At 49.0% G+C, this 9,468-nt stretch overlaps 1 long non-coding RNA gene across 1 annotated transcript; it reads right to left on the reverse strand.

Annotated features, from left to right (window-relative positions):
* Window positions 1-7,556: 7,556 nt before the first annotated feature.
* On the reverse strand, window positions 7,557-8,152 carry LOC139027246 (uncharacterized). The gene is made up of 3 exons (XR_011479306.1): window positions 8,126-8,152; window positions 7,691-7,811; window positions 7,557-7,606 (listed from the first exon to the last, which is right to left on the reverse strand). It is a non-coding gene; the product is annotated as an uncharacterized lncRNA (long non-coding RNA).
* Window positions 8,153-9,468: the final 1,316 nt, after the last annotated feature.

A 9,468-nucleotide genomic window follows, 5' to 3' on the forward strand; every position in this document is an offset into this window, starting at 1 on the left:
ATTCCATGGACATTTAGCTACTAGCTTGTTGCCAGTTATTTGTCCTCGCGCGCACTATAAACACTGGGTTGTTTATTTCAACTGAAATACAGAAAAACAAGACCTTCTGTTATCTTTTGAATATTGACCCACTTTGAGTCACTCATCATTGTGTGTTCTCTACTCCCAACATTTAATCCACAGATTAAAGAGGATATACCGAGTTATGTTGTCTAAGTAATCTTCCTAGTTAGTTTTCTAGTGATCTCTCCTAGTTAAGTGTTCTAGTGATCTCTCCTAGGTTAGTTTCTATGTGATCTCTCCTACGTTAGTTTCTAGTGATCTCTCCTAGTTAGTGTTCTTGTGATCTCTATAGTTTAGTTTCTAGTGATCTCTCCTAGTTAGTTTCTAGTGATCTCTTCCTAGTTTAGTTTCTTAGTGATCTATCCTAGTTAGTTTCTAGTGATATCTCCTAGTTAGTTTCTAGTGATCTCTCCTAGTTAGTTTTTCTTTCTAGTGCTCTCTACTAGTTAAGTTTCTAGTGATCTCCTTCTAAAGTTTTAGTTTCTAGTGATCTCTATAGTTAGTTTTCTAGTGATCTCTCCTGGTTAGTTTTCTAAGTGAATCTTTCTAGTTAGTAATGTTAGTAATCTCTCTAGTTCAGTCTCTTACGTTGGACTTTATATGGCAGTTGGCAACCAACTTTTAAGGTCATTACACCACCTAACTGGGACTGGAGTGTTCGTGGACCCTCCAGTTCATCTTTCAATCACCCACGATGGGTAATTATGCTCCTAACAACCAATGAGCGAGATGGAGACGCGGCCTTGCAGTGCGTCAAGCACATCAAACATAGAACCAGTTCTATTTCAGCACCAGGCTACGCCGCGGCTCGTGAGCAGTTTGGATTTCAGATCACGCTTTGACTTTTTCCACATTTGTTACAGTTACCAGCCTTATTCTAAAATTGATTAAATTGTTTTGTTTCCTCTCATGCAATCTAACACAATACCTCATAATGACAAAGCACTCAACAGGTTTTTTAGAAACTATTGCTAAAAAATAAAAAACAAAAAAATGTACCATAAAATTTAACATTAAGTAACGTATTCAGACTCTTTTACTCAGTACTTTTGAGCCCTTTTGGCAGTGATTACAGGCCTCAAGTCGTGTCTTGGGTGTGACCGCTAATATGCTCTGCGCCACACCTGTATCTTTGGAGAGTTTCTCTCCCATTCTTCTCTGCACAACTATCTCAGATACTGTCAAGTTGGATAGGGAGGCAATTGGTGCACGCTTGTCCCGAAGCCCCCTCCTCGTTTCCTTCGGCTGTGTGTGCTTAGGGTCGTTGGTTCCCTGTCTGGAAGTACCTTCGCCCCCAGTACTGCAGGTCCTGAGCTCGCTCTGAGCAGGGTCTTTCATCAAGGCATCTCCTTTACTTGCTCACTCGCTTCGTCTATCTCCTTCCCTTATCCTGACTAGTCCATCCAGCTCCCTGCTGCTCGCAAAAAATCCATCCCCACAGCATGCGATGCCTGCCCACCACCCATTGCTTCACAATCCAGGGAGATCGCACAGGTTTCCTCCATCGAACGTGACCTCTTTCGGCATTCATCAGACCAGAGAATCTTTCCCTCTCTCATCATGCTGAGAGTGCTTTAGTGCCCTTTTGGCAAACTCCCAGTGGCTGTTCATGTCCTTTTACTGAGGAGTTGCTTCCGTCTGGCCACTCCCTACTTAAAGGCCTGATTTGGTCGGCTAGTGCGGCAGAGATGGTTGTCCGTTCTGGAAGTGTTCTCCACCCATCTCCACAGAGCGAAGACCCTTGGAGCTCCTGTCAGCACGTGACTCATCTCCCGCCCGCGGGTTGTCTTTGGTCCAGGCTGCCCTGTCCAGACCCTCTCTCCCGCGACTTCGCTGCATGCTTTGCCCCGCGCGGCAGCTCTACCGGAAGACTCCTCTTGTGCGGTCCACAATTCTCCATTTAAGCATGATGAGTGACTCGGCTCGCTCTCTTTCCCGCGGGACCTTCACCTGCTGCTACGATCAGCGTTTTGGTCCCTTCCCCAGAGTCGTGCCTCGACACAATCCTCGTTTCCGAGGCTCTATGGATCATCCTCCCTCGCACCCTCAATCGGACTTGCTGTTCTTTCCTGCTCTGACATGCACTTGTCAACATGTGGCGACCCTCCTTTTTATCTCAAGTCAGGTTGTGGTACCCCGTTCCACAAAATCTTGTCCACATCCCATTTCGCATTACTCCACGGCGTGGCACTCCCAACGTTGCCGCAAGAAAACATCTCACAGGATTTTGGCTCACAGGTGGTCCTACATTGGCCGCACTGCAGGTTTACATGCACCAGAATCGCTCCACTCACAGTCCTCTGGTTCTCGACAGCCAGGCGAATCCACGCTATCACCATCCGGCCGTGAATCTTAGGTTCACAAATTGTCCCCACGCGTCGTCAGGTATTGGCCAGGGGTTGGCCCGTACATTGTAAAATCGAAGAATGTGTTCCTAAAACTTCTTAGGGAATACCGCGGGTCTAGTTCCCTGAATTTTCACTGATGACCGTGCCCAAAAGTAGTAACAGCCTGTTACCCAGAAGCAGGATACTGCATAATAAACGGTAGTTGAATTCGAAACACTTTTGGATGTTTCTGAAAACTGGTTAGAAATTACTGTCTGAGAACTATCACAGAAATTGGATATGTGCAGGCGAAAATCTTGAAGCAAAATTCAACTCTCAGCAGTTTTTTTTTTTTTTTCTTGCACGCCCTCAGGCTCTTATCATGACCGCAACCCTATTGTGTCCAAATACATTATGTAATAATAAATAAATAAGGTTAAATATTATACTTTTTTTAAATGACTCACACGCCTGGAACCCCACTGACAACACCTGCGTTCAATTTTTAGCAGTTCTAAAAGGGTCTATCATACAGGGTATATCTAGCTCGTTTTCTAAATGTTTTAATAAATTTCAAAGCTTTCATAAAAAGCAGTTTTTTGCTCTGAGTCCCGATTCATCGGGGTCTCTAATACGCATCACGCCAGCTTGTTAACCGAACAATGTGGACACAGTTCTAATGGGTCTCTGAACTACTTTCCCAAGCCGCATGAATGTGTAAACAAATATAATACCCTAACTAATTAGCTTAGCGCTCCGCGTAGACGAACCATTCTGCGAGTGGTGTGGGTCACAATTTAAGTCTTTAAGGGATTGCTAGAATTACAACACCCCACAAATAGCCGATACGGCAATCCCGCTTCACCAACGAATCTTTGGGAATCGGCAGAAAAATCATTTCAATGGATCACAAGCACAGGAGGCAGAAAGGACATGATTTTATTCGAATGAGAAAAAAGCTGTGAATTTTGCGGTGTATATATTAGTGGGCTCGCGAGGTTGGGGTGAGCGTTAATTGTTTAATCTGCGGGTGGGTGTGGTTGAACAAACAGCTGAACCGCTCACCGTTAACACACACCCCTCAAGCGCAAGAGGATATAGCACTGATACGTTTTCCCCTATACTTCTCTCTATGTTCAGTTCCCCCTCCAGAGTGTGTCGGGGCAGAGGAGGGGAGGCAGTCAGGGTACCGTGGCTTAACTCGTAGACGCGTCGGGCAATAGAAACTTACACGCTAAAACCGGGTGCAAACTCAGCCCAGCACCGAGGAGACAGGTCGTCTTTGAGCAGCGTTGAGAGTCTAGCCGATGATCGGGAAGACTATGACAAAAAAAACGTTAGGGGCTAGTACTAACGAGGTACACGTGTTGTTAATAGTTATTTTGTGGCACATTGAACGCTGAAGAGCTTTCCAAAAGTTGCCCTGAAGAGTTATTAACACTGGTCCGGAATGGGCTTTTGGTCATAAGTCCGACTGTTTTCTACAATGCGCTGCACTTCTCTCTCTCTCTTCGGTGGCCAGGTACTTCTGCTCTACGTCACACTTTCTTCTTCTTTCTCCTCTTTCCGTCTCTCCTCTTCTTCTTTTCTCCTCTCTGGCTCTCGTCCTCATCTTTCTGGCTCTCGTCTCGTGGGGAAAGCTCGTCGCTCAGTCTACCGTGTCTCACATCACGCCTTTACTTCTCACGTCACTCTCCTCCGCCTTCTCTCATCTCACTTGTTCTTTCCGCGCAGACCTAGGAGCGCCCGCCTTTCTCTCTCTCTCTCCCTGCCCACGAAAATTTCGTCTGTCTCTCTCCCATTCGCTTTTCTCTCTCTCTTTCTAACCACCTACCAGCATTTACTCTCCTCTCTTCTCCATCTTGCCGCCTTATGCTCTCTCTCTCTTTCTCTATCTCCCTTTCTCTTCGATATCTTGGTTGCCTTAAATTATCGTCTCTCATCATCTCTTCCCTCCCCTTTCCTTTATCCCCCTATCATTTCTCTGTCCCCCCTTTCTCTCTCTCTCTTCGCCCTCTCTCGCGACTCCCATCCCTCTCTTCCCATTTCTTTCTCTTGCCCCTCCATCCGTCTCTTACTCTCCCCATCTCTCTCTCTCTTCTCCGCCCGTTCTCGCCTCCCTTCTCACACACCTTCTCCTCTCTGCCCCCCACTCTCCTGGCCCTCTATCACGGGAGAGTAGATGTACGGCCTAAAACACACAGAGATCAGGAGGGAGAAAAAGAAGGAGACCTGCCCTGAAGACCAGCACAGGAGACAGGACCTGCCAAGACCAAGTCCAGGGAACCTGGCTGCAGACCAGATCGGGGACGCGACTGCTAAGACAACAGCAGTCCAGGTAGGAACAGGAGACCTGCCTGAAGACCACCAGCAGCCTCCAGTTAGGTAACAGAGTACCTGGCTGAGACACAAGCAGCTCCAGGTAGAACAGGAGACCTGGCCTGAATGACCACAGCAGCTCCAGGTTAGCGAACAGGTGACCTGGCCTGAAGACCACATGCAGCTCCACGGCTAAGGAACAGGAACCTGACGGCCTAAGACCACAGCAGCCTCCAGGGTAGGGAACAGGAAGACCTGGCCTGAAGACCACAGCATGCTCCAGGTAAGAACACCGGAGACCTGGCCTTGAAGACACAGCAACTCCAGGTAGGAACAGGATGACCTGGCCTGCAAGACCCAGCAGCTCCAGTAGGAACGGAACTGGCCTCGAGACCACAGCACTCCAGGTAAGGCAACGGGACCTGGCCTGAAGACCAACCACCCAGCTCCAAGGTAGGAACAGGAGACCTGGCCTGAAGACTCACAGCAGCTTCGCAGGTAGGACAGCGCAGACCCTGCCTGAAGACCACAGCAGCTCCAGGTAGGAACGGAGACCTGGCTGAAGACCAAGCAGCTCCACGGTTACGGAACAGGAGACCCTGGCCTGAAGACCCAGCAGCTCCAGGTAGGAACAGGAGCACTGGCCTGAAGACCACACAGCTCCAGGTAGGAACAGGAGACCTGCCTGAAGCACCACAGCAGCTCCAGGTTAGGAACAAGGCAACTCTGGCCTGGAAGACCACAAGCAGCTCCAGGTAGGAACAGGAGACCTGGCCTGAAGACCACAGCAGCTCCAGGTAGAACAGGAGACCTGGCCTGAAGCCACAGCAGCCAGTAGGAACAGGAGACCTGGCCCTGAAGACCAAAGCAGTCCAGGTAGGAACAGAGACTGGCCTGAAGACCACAGCAGCTCCAGGTAGAACAGGAGACCTGGCCTGAAGACCACAGCAGCTCCAGGTAGGAACAGGAGACCTGCCTGAAGAACCACAGCAGCTCCAGGTAGGAACAGGAACCTGGCCTGAAAGACCACAGCAGCTCCAGTAGGAACAGGAGACCTGGCCTGAAGACCACAGCAGCTCAGGTAGGAACAGGAGACCTGGCCTGAAGACCACAGCAGCTCCAGCGAGGTAGGAACAAGGAGACCTGGCCTGAAGACCACAGCAGCTCCAGGTAGGAACAGGAGACCTGGCCTAGAACGGCACAGCAGCTCCAGGTAGGAACAGGAGACCTGGCCTGAACGACCACAGCAGCTCCAGTAGGAACAGGAGCCGTGGCGCTTGAAGACCACAGCAGCCCAGGTAGGAACAGGAGACCTGGCCTGAAGACCACAGCAGCTCCAGGTAGGAACATGCGAGACCTGGCCTGAAGACCACAGCAGCTCCAGGGGAACAGGAGACCTGGCTCTGAAAGACCACAGCAGCTCCAGGTGGGAACAGGAGACCTGGCCTGAAAGACCACAGCAGCCTCCAGGTAGGAGACAGGAGACCTGGCCTGAAGACCAACAGCAGCTCCAGGTAGGACAGGAGACCTGGCCTGAAGACCACAGCAGCTCCAGGTAGGAACAGGAGACCTGGCCTGAAGACCACAGCAGCTCCAGGTAGGACAGGAGACCTGGCCTGAAGACCACAGCAGCTACAGGAGGAACAGGAGACCTGGCCTGAAGACCACAGCAGCTCCAGGTAGGAAACAGGGACCTGGCCTGAAGACCACAGCAGCTCCAGGTAGGAACAGGGGACCTGGCCTGAAGACCACAGCAGCTCCAGGTAGGAACAGGAGACCTGGCCTGAAGACCACAGCAGCTCCAGGTAGGACAGGAGACCTGGCTGAAGACCACAGCAGCTCCAGGTAGGAACAGGAGACCTGGCCTGAAGACCACAGCAGCTCCAGGTAGGAACAGGAGACCTGGCCTGAAGACCACAGCAGCTCCAGGTAGGAACAGGAGACCTGGCCTGAGACCACAGCAGCTTCCAGGTAGGAACAGGAGACCTGCCTGAAGACCACAGCAGCTCCAGGTAGGAACAGGAGACCTGGCCTGAAGACCACAGCAGCTCCGGGTAGGAAAAGGAGACCTGGCCTGAAGACCACAGCAGCTCGGGTAGGAACAGGGGACCTCGGCCTGAAGACCGACAGCAGCTCCGGGTAGGAACAGGAGACCTGGCCTGAAGACCACGAGCAGCTCCGGGTAGGAACAGGAGACTGCCTGAAGACCAAGCAGCAGCTCCGGTTAGGAACAAGGAGACCTGGCTGAAGACCACAGCAGCTCCGGGTAGGAACAGGAGAACTGGCCTGAAGACCACAGCAGCTCCGGGTAGGAACAGGAGACCTGGCTGAAGACCACAGCAGCAGCTCCGGGTGTAGGAACAGGAGACCTGGCCTGAAGACGCACAGCATCGCCGGGTAGGAACAGGAGACCTGGCCTGAAGACCACAGCAGCTCCGGGTAGGAACAGGAGACCTGGCTGAAGACCACAGCAGCTCCGGGTAGGAACAGGAGACCTGGCCTGAAGACCACAGCAGCTCCGGGTAGGAACAAGGCAGAAGTAAACATGTCATCCCTCACAAATGATGCAACAAATAAATTGGTCCAGTGGTGTCAGATATCACATGTGACTAACGTACTAACGGACGGAGACCAATCCACCCACACAGACCACACAGCTCCAGGTAGGACCGTATGTGTTACCCATCCAGGACCAGGATGCCATTGTTTCTGTAGGTAGGTTTGTGACTGTCTACCGCTGCTGAGTACATGGTTATCGGATGTTCCTTGAGCCGCCTGTCCTCCAACAGTCCAGATGGAGGTGTTTGTGTCTCGTGTGTAAAACACATATGTTGCTATAGTGACTACTCTGACTCTGTTGCTATAGTGACTACTCTGAATCTATGTTGCTATAGTGACTACTCTGACTCTGTTGCTATAGTGACTATTCTGACTATGTTGCTATAGTGACTATTCTGACCCTATGTTGCTACAGTGACTACTCTGACTCTATGTTGCTATAGTGAATACTCTGACTCTGTTGCTATAGTGACTACTCTGACTATGTTGCTATAGTGACTACTCTGACTCTATGTTGCTATAGTGACTACTCTGACTCTGTTGCTATAGTGACTGCTCCAGTGACTGCTCTGACTCTGTTGCTATAGCGACTGCCCAGTACTACTCTGACTCTGTGCTATAGTGACTACTCTGACTCTGTTGCTATAGTGACTGCTCAGTGACCTGCTCTGCCTCTGTTGCTATATGTGAACTGCTCCAGTGACTGCTCTGACCTCTGTTGCTAAGTGTGACTGCTCCAGTGACTGCTCTGAACTCTGTTTGCTATAGTGACTGCTTCCGTTGCTATAGTGACTACTCTGACTCTGTTGCTATAGTGACTGCTCCAGTGACTGCTCTGACTCTGTTGCTATAGTGACTGCTCCAGTGACTACTCTGACTCTGTTGCTATAGTGACTGCTCCAGTGACTACTCTGACTGGACAGCAGATGCAGGGATCAACCTGGAACCACCGAAGAAGAGCGTGAAGGTGAAAAAGAAGAGCGGCGGCTCTGAGGAGGACGAAGAGAAGAAGACGAGAGATGGAAAGAAAGACAGGAAGAAAGACAAAGACGGAGGGCAACCAAAGAAGAAGAAGCCAAAGGAGAGGAGGAAGGTTTGTGTTTGGTATTTATTTATCATGCCCTCATTTTCACTGTGCCAACTACCGGTAACGTCATTGTAATCTGGCTGTGGGATTTAAACTCTGCATTATAAGGAGATTGTTTAACTACAGTTCAGTAAACTGAGCCATACAGTTACCTCTTTATGATGTACGTTGTTGAGGAAAAGTTGTATAATTAAATCAGCCTGCAAGATTATAATGAGGTTCACAATGTTCTGCTCTGACTATAAGATTTCTACATTTTAAAGTTCTCTCAATTCAATTTCAATTGTAATTTCAATTCAAGGGGCTTTATTGTCATGGGAAACATATGTCAACGTTGCCAAAGCAAGTGATGTAGATAATAAACTAAACTGAAATAAACAATAAAAATGAACAGTAAATATTACACTCACAGAAGTTCCAAAAGAATAAAGACATTACAAATGTCATATTATGTGCAAATAGTTAAAGTACAAAAGGGAAAATAAATAAGCATAAATATGGTTTGTATTTACAATGGTGTTTGTTCTTCACTTGTTGACCTTTTCTTGTGGCAACAGGTCACYAATCTTGCTGCTGTGATGGAACACTGTGGTATTTCACCCAGTAGATATGGGAAAACAAATTCTTTGTTTATCTGTGTAATCTGAGGGAAATATGTGTCTCTAATATGGTCATACATTTGGCAGGAGGTTAGGAAGTGCAGCTCAGTTTCCACCTCATTTTGTGAGCAGTGAGCACATAGCCTGTCTTCTCTTGAGAGCCTGGTCTGCCTACGACGGCCTTTCTCAATAGCAAGGCTATGCTCACTGAGTCTGTACATAGTCAAAGCTTTCCTTAAGTTTGGTTCAGTCACAGTGGTCAGGTATTCTGCCACTGTGTACTACAAAGCCATCACCTACAGAGAGATGAACCTGGAGAAGAGTCCCCTAAGCAAGCTGGTCCTGGGGCTCTGTTCACAAACACAAACAGACCCCACAGAGCCCCAGGACAGCAACACAATTAGACCCAACCAAATCATGAGAAAACAAAAAGATAATGACTTGACACATTGGAAAGAATTAACAAAAAACTGAGCAAACTAGAATGCTTTTTGGCCCTAAACAGAGAGTACAC

This window comes from Salvelinus sp. IW2-2015, unplaced genomic scaffold, assembly GCF_002910315.2.
Source record: "Salvelinus sp. IW2-2015 unplaced genomic scaffold, ASM291031v2 Un_scaffold8680, whole genome shotgun sequence".
Classification (NCBI taxonomy): Eukaryota; Metazoa; Chordata; class Actinopteri; order Salmoniformes; family Salmonidae; genus Salvelinus; species Salvelinus sp. IW2-2015.